The following is a 14,298-nucleotide window of genomic DNA, read 5'->3' on the forward strand; positions in this document are numbered from 1 at the left end:
TGATAGGTCATTCCAGAGATCTTGAAGCTCTGTTTTTTCTGCTTTTGTTAAGTGGGCTGTAACATATCGTGCAACTGTAGTGGTATTGTCTGCAATGTACTGCACATCTGTGTTTGCATTCCATAAGAGGGCAATGATTGCATTGTAATCATTGATGTATTTTGATTCTTCTGTTCTTTTTATGTAATACGTGTTCTTAGGTTATTTACCTTTAACACTATGGGCCTCATTACGACCCAGGCGGTAAGTTACCGCCTGGGCCGTGACTTTACCACCATGGCGTAAACTACGTTTACGCCATGGTGGTTGGCGGACTTACCGCCCCATTCCGAGGTTGGCGGGGGCGGTAAGTCCCCAATCCCCATTTACCCTTCCCCATTCCCATTTTTGCCCCATAGGGCATAATGGGAGTGGGGAAGGCGTTAATTACGCCACCGTAAATTACGGTGGCGTAATTAACTCCATGGTCCCTTAGCGCCATGGATTTTAACACCTGCTAAAAGCAGGTGTTAAAAGCGCCATGGCGCTAAGGGACCTCGTAATTGGCGGTAAGGGGTCGGCGCAGCTAACGCTGGCGTAAACCCCTTACCGCCAGGGTCGTAATGAGGCCCTATGTCTAACTGAAGACATGAAGTTGTTCACTTCACCTGTTTCTGTGACTGTTCTAGGGAAACCAAAGCGGCATTTGGTGTAGTATTTCCCTTTGTTTTTGTATTTGCGACTATAAATCATGAAAAAAGGGAGAAGTGTCGCTGTGCCAGGGATTAAGAGCTGAAATGGGGGTCATTTGATTCCTGGGGCTCCCCTAAGTAGCTCAATGTTTAAGCAATGAATGTTGTAGTCAACTATTTTGAGAAATCCTCTTGATACAATATATGAGATACAAACGTGAGGCAATTTTCACATAACAAACGTTTTCTTTAATATATATAATATAATATATGTAAAGCATTCAGCAAGTGATAAATCAACAAGGAAATAACAGTGAAAAAACAACAATAAAAACATATGAGTCTCCAAACATATGAAACAAATTGGTGCGGTGTGACACACACCTAAATTAGATCTATTATTTCATCACAAAAAAGAGATGCATTTAAGTGAAAACAGTGGTGTCCAAAGAGCAACAGATATGCAGAAAAGTAAAAGAGTGATAGACTGAAAAAGTATAAACGGAAATGCGGTTGATGTTGGCAGCAAAGTGGTAGGACCTGGCTATGTCTGTCTGTCCTGCCAGGGTCTCAGGGAAAATTCCAAGAAAAACAACCTTTCGTTATGCTGCTCTAGTCAAGGAGTGTATCCTTAATGTTCCCAGTATAAAGGTCTGGAAGGGGTAAAATCAAGACAGAAAAATCCTGATATTATTGTTCAGGTATATCGTCTGTTTCCAAGGTTTTGCCAACGCAGTGGGGGAATCTATTCCAATGACTACGAAAGGATGTGTGGGTGGGTGAAAAGATCCCAACACTCCCCTCACGTTCTTGCGTTTCGGCGGAGACTGGTCCCTTAAAGGTTGAGGACCAGTTTTAATATTCTGCCTTCTTCAGGGCTGGTGAGTTCTGCAAGGAAAATGAAGTAAAAGAAGAGTTCAGTGTATGGAAAAGAGAGAAGACTGTAAGCAAGTGGGGTGTGGGTTCCCTACCATTGGTATCCAAATAGATAAATCAGGGTTAAAAATAAAGTGTAGTAGTAAAAATAGTGCTTAAAGTAGATGGAAAGCAGGGAGAAACTCCACAGTCAAGAAAAGAAATAAGTAAACTAATAGTAAAATCACGTAGCGCTTCCTCCTGTGTCTGCCTATGAACAGGGAAGTGGTGGAAAAGAAGTGAGCTCATTCTAATCCAGCATGCTCCCCAGTGGTGGTGCCCCACAGACCGAGTACTCCCCGCCTGTACCAGACATATAGTGATTCGTGATAGGTACCTGGGAATCTGTTGAGGAACAGATCCAGTATATACGGCGATGCCGTGGAACTCCCGTGGGGAAACAGGAACAGCACTGCTGTGTGGTTCCAAAATGCCAGCTGCAGTCCAGGAGACCGTCAGCTGGAAGGGACCTGGGAGGGGGAGAAGGGAGGGATCGTAAATATTTGCCACATTTGTGTCTTTGAAATTGTACAATTTGTGCATGAATTTGTACAATTTGTGCATGAATTTGTTGCTTTCGATGGAATTTCACAAGTGACATATTTTTCGTTAAACTGTAAAACAGTGGAATCACTGTTTTAACCAAATTTAGGAGCATCTTTAATTCATAAAAGCATGTGGATATGTGGTGCCCCTCTGGCTTAGTATTCTTTTCTCCAAAAGAGGTGTTGCACTTCTCTGAGGGGAGGAATCGTTTTATTACAAATAAAGTGTAGCATAGCAATGAAACGATGATGGAAATATCTTAAAACATTAACAGGATCTAGAGGGCAAAGTTCTCCAGGTGTTATTATATCTATGTTTGTTTTGTTTTTGTTTCATATGCGTAGGAAATCATGTAAATCTTCCCATGCATATTCTGCACAACTTAATGTAACAAACCAAGTGGGTGGGCCAGGTTTCTTATCATACAACGTACATCTCCGTGATGTCGGAACCAGTACTCTTTTGTACCACGCATGTTTGCTAACAGATTTGTAATGCTTGATTGTAAAACCTCATCTTTTTCTTACACTTTTTGTATTAATTGCATAGCTGACATATTTTGAAAGTGGGTTCCTGATTTCAATATGTGTGCAACTCCATAACATAGAGTTGCTAGTTTACTTTCCAAGAGTAGGTGTATTCCACATTTTGTCTAAATCTGGGATCTTCAGAATACATTCGTAATGAGCGGTATTCTGATGCTGTTATCTGAGTGGGTCTATCCTGTACCTTCCTCCTTTGCCAGTAGGAAAGTGTAGAGGAAAAGCATGTGCTTCTATATTTTTTTCCAATTTGCTGATTGGTGAGCCTTTGGTTTGTCGCATTTGGTACGTTTCTAGTGCATCATTTATGGTGTCATTAGAGTGTAATAGATGAATTGTACAATGGTCTAAAATATTGGATACTGTAGCACGTTCTAGAAGTTCATATTGACCAGTTTCTGGTGACTCTTGGATTATTTCAGTTGTTTCCCTTAAGTTTTTTCAATATTTATTTCTTTGTTGTATTCATTATTGTCTTTTAGATATTGCAAGGCTTGTCTAACTTTATGTAAGTCTAAGAGTTGTTGGCAAATTCGTTTGTCCTTTGTTGGTACACCATTTACTAAGACAATTAAAGATTGCTCTATTGGACGTTGCACTCCCAAAAATCGGGAGGGTTGACATGTATGCATAGGTTATGCGGGAGACAGTAAAAATGGTGCGATTTTGCAAAGAAAAATCAAGAGTCTCACGCTTAAATTGGAAGGGTTGGCATGCATGTATAGGGTATGCAGGTTTAGTGGCATTACTCTGCTTATATCACTTGTACATGTACTGTGAATAAAATATGCATACCTGAAGTTTGTATTCATGCATGTGGGTATGAATGCAACTGTAAGTAGAAATCTTGTAGACTTGTAGAGTAGTTTTTGTAGTAGGTGCTTTCCAATGATATGAGACTTGTACTCTGAGTGATCAACAGCACATTTGAATTGCGGAACTCTGATGATGGAGGTAGAGGTCTTGGATGTGATTGGTGGATGGCTGTGTGACTGCTTAGCTGTATCCAATGAGGGAATGGCACTGAGAGTGTTGTGGAAAGGGTAGAAGGGCTGGCTAAGAGTTACGTGCCGCGCAGACACCGCGGCTGTCCGCGGGTAGGGCGTGTCACATCTGGTGTTTTCCAGCTAATCCAGTATGGAAAGGGGACTGTAGGGATCAGCCAATCAGATGTTGACATTGTGGATTTGTGTAGGAAGAGAGTGTGTGTAGTGGAGATGGCAGAGGTGCAGAAAGTCAAGGTGTTGGTGCTCGGAGATATTTTTGTCCATGGTTTACAGCACTATGCTCAATGCAGGCATGTGGCAAACAATTTCGATATTAAAGGAGTGGAGGTGGTGTGGAGTGCTGTGCCTGCAAGTCTGTGAAGATATGCGCAGGATGAACAGTCCCCATCTGGTAGTTTTGCACTATGCTCCTTTCCATTCAGGCTACAGCAGTGCCCCTACTTTGTTGGCAGATTTGGAACAGTTGGTTCAAGCAGTAATGAACATCCTTCCAAATGCGAAAGTCATTTTTTCTGGATTACTACCTAGGGCAATATGGGACAATAGTTCTGTTTTTTGTCCTCAGCAAAACATTGCTAGGTGTGCAATCAATTGAGGCATGTGTGTTTTCATGGTTAGAGCTGGTATGTTTTTCTGTAATAATGAGAATATTGATTTGCGTAATGCTGTTTATTTTGAAGAAGATGGCATTTCTTTATCTTTTTTGGGAAATGCCATGCTGTTTTGGAATGTAAGGGTTGCTTTGGAGAAGGTTATGTGAACATTTTAGTTGTAAAGTAAGAAGAACAAAACCCCCAAAAAATACAAAATAACAGGTGTCTGTCAGGCATATGCAAAAAAAAAAAAGATGTAGGGTGGGCCTTACTTAGGTAGGTAGCAGGTCTTCTGGTGCCCCGTGACCGTAGTCTTGAAAGCACTTCGAAGACTCCCCCCCTGCGTCGCAGTACATACACAATATTGTGACCCTCGAAAGGTAAGCTGTGAAGCAGCTGGAGGGATGCGCTCTCCCACAGGAGTGTCTCTTGTGGTGAGAGGAGCAGAAACGAAGGAAGCTGTAGAGGAACTCAACCTACTACGTTTATCACCAGGTACAACCTTGCGAATGTCCGCACTGTGGAACAACATTAGGTGTCGCTTCATGGATGTCGTACCAAAGCTGTCCGAACCATGTCTCCCACGACTCAGCACCATTTTGCACTGGTTGCAAGTGACCTAGTTCGCACGTGCTTTTGGTACGTTACCATGAACGGTAAAAAAACGCCACACCCAAGACTTCCGGCGAGTGCTGGTAGTAGGGAGTTCCTCAACCTCATTCTCTTCATCCTCGTTCTCTACATCCTCACACGTGTTCCCCTCTGCAGGCCCTTGGGAGGTGGTGGTGGTGCAGAGGCAGATGTAGCAACAGCAGCCAGGATGCCATCAGGGTTGATCAGATAATCTCAGCAAGAGCAGCAAAGGCAGCAAAAGTCAATCTGCAATAGCCAGAAGTACAATGAAGATCATCTCTGGGGTGTGGCCTTTCATAGGGGTTGAGGGGTGTGCTTCGTGAACAGATCGAACACCCAAAAAGGTTCAAAAAGTTACAAAAAGTATGTGGTAAGCCAGGGTCATTGTCTGGGACATGTGCAATGGTCAGTTTTTACTGTAAAATAATTAGGATTGTCTGAATAAGTTCTTTTTTAAAATTTTTGGGAACCGGACAGTGTCCACAAATTAGGACACACGCTCAGCATGGGTACGGTCACATGATGACGTCGGGAATACGTCCGTTAAGGGAACCGGTGTCCACAGGACACCAAATGCACAGGAACGGTTGTGCGCATGCGCGCGGGAGTTCTGCGGACAGTGTTCGGGTCCTCCAACAAATTAAAAGTGTGACACAAGTGAGACGGACATTTACGGACAGGCACAATGTTCGCAGGACTTACGGGTGTGGTGAGCATGTGCGTAGATGTTCTGCAGACTGTACGGACAGGTATAGTGTCCTTCGGACACCTCCATTTTGTTTGACTACCGACATCCCGGACACTGCAGTGTTATTAGGACAGTTTCAACTTGACTGCGGACGGTACGGACAGGTATTCCTCCATTTTGTTCACTTATGGACATCTTGAACACCAGGTGTGTTCTAGGAACAGTTCCATCTTGGTTGTGAACGGTACGGACAGGTATAATGTCCTTAGGACACCCCCATTTTGTTAATTTACGGACATTCCGGACACCAGGTGTTTTCTAGGAACAGTTCCATCTTGGCTGCAAATGGTACGGACAGGTGTAGTGTCCTTAGGACATCCCCATTTTGTTAATTACGGACAGCCGGACAGGTGCGCTGTCCACGGACATTCTAACTGCTTTAAAAAAAAATAATACTCAAAGGATTGAATTAAAAGGCACATAATATTTTTTTTTTTATTACATACAGATACACAATTTATGAAAGAGAGGGGGAAGCAGAAACTGATACAAATACAGGGGAATTATGGGTTTGGAGAGGATGGATGGAAGGGGATGAAGGAATGGAAGTCTCATCAAAATGTTTTTCTTGGTGTTGAGGGTTTGGGAATAGTTGACTGAGACATGGAGAGGGGGAACAGCTACATGTGGGACAATGGTATTTATTTTTTTCTTTTATGTGGTCCTCCACTAACTGTTTCAAAACATTGGGCCTCATTCTGAGTTCAGAGGTAACCACGCTGCTATTTGCGGCATGGCTGCCTCCGAACTCGTCCAAACTCCGGCCTGGTGAATGGAGTAATTACCGGTCCATTCCGAGGTCGGAGGGACCGGTAATTCTCCATTCACCAGGGCCATTCCCCATTCCCATTTGAACCCCCATAGGGGTCAATGTAAAGGGGGAAGGCGGCAATAACCGTACCATAAATTACGGTACCGTTATTGACCCTGGAGTCCCTTTGCGGGTCCCGTCCTTAATGCCTGCTAAAAGCAGGCGTTAAAGAAGGACCCGCAAAAGGAAGCTCGTAGTAGGGCGGTAAGGGTTTAACGGCACCGGTCTCGTTACCGGTGACCGTTAACCCTTACCGCCCTACTCGGAGTGAGGCCCATTGAAATTTTCCTTGAGCATGTCCATTTTCTGATCCATCCATTGCAGAGTCTTTTCCAATGTGTCTTTTGGTGTATTATTTTCAATGTTTGTATGGTCTGTTAAAAATAAATATATATATGTTAAGTACAGATAAAGTAATGGGGGGTCATTCTGAGGTTGGAGGTAAGGTAAAAATGATGCCGGTAAAGGATTACCGGCATCGCTTACCGCCACAGGCTATTCTGACCAGCCAGACCGCTATTTATGGCATCGATGCCGTAAATAGCAGTCCAGGGGCGCACGCGCGATACAACATGGCAGCATTACTAGCATGCCGTAAACCGGAGCTGATCACAAGCCATGCGGACATGCAAATAACGGCCTACTGAAGCCCAAAAAAGTACCTTACCAGCATGGAGTAAAAACCAGCATCTCTGAGAAGGTGTTAAGAACCCTGAGCAGTGTTTCCAAGAGCCACAGGTGCACACAATCAGTACAGGTGGAGGCAATGGAGTCTGGCACAGCACAAAAGGAGCACACCCACACACCACACCCCCTTCCACACCACAAGATGATACCAATAGTAGTAGCATTACTGGAGCTGGAGGCCCTACTTGCAAAGCTGCAACAACAACAACAACAACCAAAGCCCCCACCACAGAGGATACACAGGAGGAGAAGGAGGGTGAGACAGGCCCAGCATGCCCCACCAGTGCAGCCACCATTACCACGTCGGCAGCCCCAATCCCTCGCATCAGAGCCACCCCCTTCAACCTAACACCAGAACAGATCCCCACCCTGTACCAGCTTGACCGTGACACCATCACCACCATAGTGGAACTGATACATGACGACATAGTGAGCCTCATAGAAATACACACCGCCATCGCCCCTCTACTGAAGGTAGTGTCTGGGCTCCACTTCTTTGCCACAGGCATCTACCAGCACACAGTGGGGCACATGCATGGCATATCACAACCCTTATTTTCTCCGATACTGAACCAAGTACTGGATTTCCTCCTCGAGCATACCAGGGACTACATATCCCTAGCACGGACTCCCCAAGAGATATTTGATACAAAAGTTGCCTTCCTTGCACAAGATGGCATGCCAAATTGTATAGGTGCCCTCGACTACACCCACATGGAGTTGGTGGTCCCGCATGCCATGTAGGTGGTGTATCGCAACTGCAAGCAATACCACTCCATCAACATGCAGATGGTATGCAACACCAGCAAGATCATCACACATTGCTGTGCCTGATATCCAGGATCAACTCATGACTCTTTGGTCATGCAGAACTCCACGCTACCACGCTATATGGAGCGACATGCTGGACGACGTGCCTGGCTGCTTGGTGAGTTGCCTGACTGGGCCATGGCAGTGCATTGGGGTTGTGCAGGTGGGTGGCTGCATACTCCACCTGGGTGGGAAGGGGGGATGCATGCTCCACCTGGGTGTGAAGGGGGAGATGCATACTCCACCTGGGTGTGAAGGGGGGGAGATGCATACTCCACCTGAGTGTGAAGGGGGGAGATGCATACTCCACCTGGGTGTGAAGAGGGGGAGATGCATACTCCACCTGGGTGGGAAGGGGGGAGATGCATACTCCACCTGGGTGTGAAGGGGGGAGATGCATACTCCCCCTGGGTGGGGGGGTGGATGCATACTCCATCTGGGTGGAAATGTTGATGTCAGTGCACGATGTGCACCTCACCGAACACTTTGCCCCAAAGCAAGTGAAACGACACATGACTACCAAATCCCACAGTGATGAAGTAAGGCAGACACCCAACACTACATGACTAACAGGTAACCAGGCCACATCCCACAACACATGCACCACTCATCGGCGGCCCTCACACACCGTAAGGGCATCCTGCACTATGCACTGCATATGCACTATGTTGCTACTTCCAGCATATCACCACATGGGACAGTCATCCCTGGCAGTGCATTGAAGTGAGCCTAACAGGGATACCACAGCGTGTCACTGCTTCCGCACACCCATAGGAGTGCTGCAAGTCACCATGGTACTGATCAGTGCAGAATGACAAATATGCTACTGACTACAGCCAACACTCCCTACTACCAAATCTCACAGAACACAACACATCAATGATTTTACCCCAACACTGGTGCATGCATATATGATGCACGTGCAACAAGATGTGAGTGCACACCATAAACCATCTTGAAGATGCTACCCCCTCAATCATTCCATTGCACAGGACACATAGCGGGACGAGAAATAGGGTCAATGCATCCAGGGACATGTGCGTATGGGCAGAAATCACCTGCTGCCATGTAAGTCTAGTTCAGTTGTCCGCCATGAATGTACGAACACTTACTTCCAGTCCCCTCTCATGCAGGTGATGGTGGTTATCCCTTGAAGCCGTGGCTCATGACCCCTGTCCAAAATCCACAGAACAGGCACGAGGAGGACTGCAATCATTCCCATACCCGTACACGTGTGGTGATTGAGCAGACCTTTGGCCTGTTGAAGGCACGATTTCGTTGCCTCAGCCGGTCGGGTGGGGCACTCATCTACAGCCATGAGAAGGTGTCCAAGATCACCATGGCATGTGTAATGCTGCACAATATGTGCATCCATCGGAACGTGCCCCTGCCCCCTGACATGGAACTGCTACCACCTGATGATGATGAAGGGGAGGAGGAGGAAGAAGGGGGAGGACAGCATCACGGTGCCGATGCACATGAGGGATGTGCCGTGCGGCAAGCATTGATTGGACAATATTTCTGACAAACAAGTCAGCAGAGGGTGTGAGGATGTCAGGACATCCGGCACTGGGTGTGGGGATACATGTACACTATGCACTGTGCAATATTAAATGACACATGCGCAATGATGAATGTCCACTCTGGTATTTTTCAGATGAACAACCAGTGTATTTAAAGTGAAAATTTCAACATGAAGAAACAAACCCTCCACCACCCTCCTCCCTCCCCCTCCCACCACAACTCCCAAACACACCCTCACCCCCCTCCCATCACAACTCCCAAACACACCCTCACCCCCTCCCACCACAACAATCCCACACTAGTCCCATAGGGTCCACATAGCCGACATGTGGATGGCAGTAATGTCACTGTGGGCTCCCGGAGACAGGGGGAGGCATGTCCTGGTGGCGCAGCATATGGAGCAACCAACGGAGTGGGCTGGTCTGCGTCGAGTTGCTAGTTGAGGGGGTGTCCTCATGCTGGGGCTGTTGTGCAGGATGTGCAGCCTCCATAGCATCGGCTATGTGGCCGATGACCTCACAGAGCCGGTTGGTGCTGTCCGTTATCACCTGGCCCAGTGCCCTAATTTCATCCCGCCACTCCTCCCTGGCCTGCCGATTATCCTGCATAAAATCAGTGATCAGGGCTGTGAGCTGCTCAGCCCGCTATGCATCTGCGGCTGATGTTGTGGCTCTGCTGGGGATCAGACTGAGATTTCCTGCCGGCGCTTCCTCAAGGGAACTGGTCACAGGACTGGCATGTCCCTGTGTTGGTCCGTGGCCAGTTAGCTCAGGAGTGTCGGTGTCACCTGAGTCACTATAGGAGACCTGGGGGTTAGAGTGGGCATCAGGGGTGTGGACGACTTCAAATGTGTCCTCCTCAGTCGCTCCACGGTTGGAATTGGGGCTGTCGGCAACATCGAGGGGGGCTGTAGCTGCCCCCTCCCCAGCCACACTCGACTCCTCAGACCGCGGCGTTGGACATATGTCTGCAGCCAGTGCAGGGAGGGGTGGGGGTGGTGAACCCTCCACGGGCCATGCTGGAGCCGGTGGTGTGCGTACAGGTGTTGTCTTCCTTGCTAGGAGATGGCGGCCCCTGCCTTGGCCCCTGGAAGTGCTGGGGCGGTTGTTCTCCTGCTCCTCGCTGTCATGCTCATTGCCTGTGGGGGTGGAAGAGAGGGACGGCATGAGTGATGATTTCAGAACCAGCATTTATACATGGCTACAATAGCACATTCAGATATTTGTGGGTTATCAGAATTTGGGTGGGGAACGGCACATAATTCAAAACTTGGGTGGTAAATGCATGCATATGTCTGTGTTACTCATGTTGGCCGGGTATTGTGCTGTCTAACTTGCACACTGTTTGCATCAACTGCCCTGTGTGCCTCATGGAATGGGACACTTCGTATGGTACGTGTCATATGGGTTATGGCCTCGCACCTGGCACTAGCCTGGGTGTCACTTGCTTTGGCATGATTTACAGGGGGGTGTGGCCAACCATGCCGTGACTCCATGGCCAGACCTTAGCAGTGAATTTCATAACATTGGCAGTATTGACTTTGGACACTCACCTCTATCAGCGGATGACATTGCACCACACTCCATTTCCCTGACCCCTTCAATGGATTTGGGGCCTATCATGGCTGCACATGTGTCCTCCCACGGCATTAGTTTCATGGGCGAACCTGGGCCTCCTCCAGTTTCCAAGGCCTGGCTTCTATTTGCAGAGAGGATGCTCCGCACCCTCAGCCGCAGGCCGTCCCACCTTTAGTGGCAGTCGTTTGTGGTGCGGCGGGGGGTTGCCCACAGCGCTCACCTTCTGCGCCACTTGTGCCCAGATGTCTTTTTTTTTTAGCACCGCCACCCTCAGCATGTCGGTGCTGAAAACAGTGTCAGCATGCTCGTGGAGGGTGTCCACTAGCATTTGCAGTTCGTCAGGGCTGAACTGCTCCTTTCGGAGGCAGGCAGCTCCCTTTTTCGGCGCTTTGGGCATTCCTCAGTAGTAGTGGTAACTCTCCGGTATGTCACCAATGTGCTAGGGGTCCTGTCTGCTGAGGATGGCAAAGGATTGTGTTGTTAAAGATGGCCGCCGTGCTCCTTCCAGTTCCTGTGCGATGATGCTATTTCTGGTTCCTCATTTTAACGGTGACCGTAAATAACAGTGACCTCTATTTACAGTCACCACTAATGCTGCGTTGCTCCATGGCGGTAGTGTTCGCTACGGTGCGGTTCATGCCGGTAGGGGGTTTTTCGGGCATTTTTGCGCCATGGCGCTACGGTCATTACCGGCATGGCACAAAGCTCATTTCCCGTGAGCTCGTAATAGTGCGCTTTTTGCGGTCTATTGACAGCTTGGACACGCTATTTGCGCCATGCCGGTAATGGACGGAACTTACCTCCAAACTCAGAATGACCCCCATGATTATTCATTTGGTTATATAGAGAAGTGTCTACCATTATTATCACTGTCTTCAGATATTTCCTCACGTGGAAAATTCTCCTCAAGCCATTCCAAAGTAATGCACATTTCTGTGTGAAAAACAAAAATATATTAATTGTAGTGTACATAATACAAAAAGTTTATCAATATATAAGAAAAATGAAGTTTACTTACTACTTTCTGGTAAGTTGTATTCGTACTGTTGTGCCGGTCTACTGTTGCTTCTAGCTCTGCAGTTTCTGTGAGGTTGGAGGAATATATTTTTTGTTTTGGTATATTCCATTTGACTACATATGGTATTTCAATGGATGGTTGATGTGTTAGATATATAGGTTTCACTGTTTATTATTATATATAATGTGTTTATGTGCTGGTTTTTGAACTTGTGCAGTGTTTATATGGTATGATAGAACCATTTAAGATACCCCCTGAGTGTTTGGGTAGTGTTGATGTCATCCGCGACCATTCGCGGACATACGCACAGTCCGTGGACATCAAAATCACTAGCTGGAGGTTCAGTATGTTCTATGGTACATGTATATAAAGTAAGGGAATCCTAGTAAACATCTATCAAAGTCACACTATGAAAATGTATATTCAGTAAAAAAACGTTGTTGAAGGGACGTTATGGTTCCAAGTAAAACCGAAAACCCCCTGAAATTCGCCAGTTATGGTAAACTAAGCAACCGTAACTCGCGCCACCATTGTGCACTGTAACACCCAGTGTATGACTTGTTGAATTTGTAGCTGTATATTTTAGCCATTGTTTTTTGTACCAGTTTTACCAGATTTTATTTCTTTTCTGTGATGAAAGCATGTAAATGCTAACATTTCTCTTCACTTATTTCAAATCTTATTTTTTTTATTTTTTTATGTTGATTGTATTTAGATATATGTCTTATGGTATTTTGATATGAACACTTCGGTTTATTACCGAAATATAGTATTTTTAAAAGAATAGCACGTGTAGGTGGAATGACAGCACTGGGTGAGGAATGACTGTTCAGGAGGGATTCATGCCAGTGTGGAAGATTGACTGTGCATGGGGAAATAAATGACAGCACAGGGCAGAGCAATGACATTGGTTAGGAAAGGGAGGAACTCCGTTTGTACTTTCAAGCTGGCAAGTGATCAACTGTAGAATGCTAAAGTGTTTGGTTACCTGAATGTGTGCTTCACAGCCGGTAGTTCTTGGAAAAAGAATGAGGGAAAACTCAGAAGAAGCCTTCACACAAGCAGCAAATAGGGTGCTGTGTTTTCCAAATGGTCGGGGGCCCTATGCCAGCAGAAGCCTTAGAAATGTATCACATTAAAACAAATCCTGGTAGAGTCTATGTTGCTGAAATATGGGTTTTCCATGCAGATTATTAAGTTATGAATAATTTGAATGCATGCAAAAGCTGAGAAAACATTGGTGACAGGACTTCTTCATTTTAGAGCATTATTGTGCTGTTATTGAACCCGGACCAACACTCAGGTGTGCATGTGGCAAAGTGTGATAAGGAATGTCAGAAAGCTTGATGGGGCAACTTAAATCTGAAGGCGATCATATATTAGGCAGACTTGGGACCTCTGAATACTGGCCCTTCCCAGAAGCACTCACGAAATAATCTGACTCTGTGCTTGACTAGAAATGTTGGGCAGAGAAGGAGAAGCTGTGACATGAAAAAGCCACTGGGAGTCAGTCCTGTGCAGGGTACTTTAGATACAATGTTTGAGCAGGCCTGGAATCACACCCCTAACAGATATTAGAGCAGGGGTATGGAGGGGGGGCAAAGATGTTCTTCTAAAGAGAATGGTTAGGACAGTTTATTGTGCAGACTCGACAGGCTCTTGAATGGACCCCCAGAACCCTCATGGAGTGTGCCTGTGTGATAAGATGGAGGAAAACACAACAGTTTAGTTCGTATTTGTATGTCTCAGCTAATCCACACCTTAGAATGGCCCTTGCTGTGACTTTTTTATTTTTGGTTCTCAGCTATTTGGTGGGACATGCCAGTTTTTAAAAAGATCTTTAAGTTAGATGAAGAGCAAATTGAACAGCATTGTGATTACCGCAATGTGATCTATTTTCTCATGCTATTGTTTTAGTCCAGTGGATGAATGCATGTTTATCTAGGCTGTGTGTGTTGCATTTAACTGTTCATTTTGTATTCTTGTAAACTTGAATGTAAATAATGATGTATCTGGTTACAGTGCTCTTATGATTGATATTTCTAACATGTTTTATTGGGCTCAAAGTTCTTAATGAATACATCATTATGATGATGATAACACTGTTTGCCAGTGACAGGTTATTTATTGACTGGGTTTCTCAATGAAGATCAGAGATCAGAATTCCTGTTTGAAGAGCAAACAAGTACATTTTCATTATGGCCTGATTCATGAAT

The sequence above is a fragment of the Ambystoma mexicanum genome, chromosome 7p (assembly GCF_040938575.1).
Source record: "Ambystoma mexicanum isolate Mex_15411 chromosome 7p, UKY_AmexF1_1, whole genome shotgun sequence".
Taxonomy (NCBI): Eukaryota; Metazoa; Chordata; class Amphibia; order Caudata; family Ambystomatidae; genus Ambystoma; species Ambystoma mexicanum.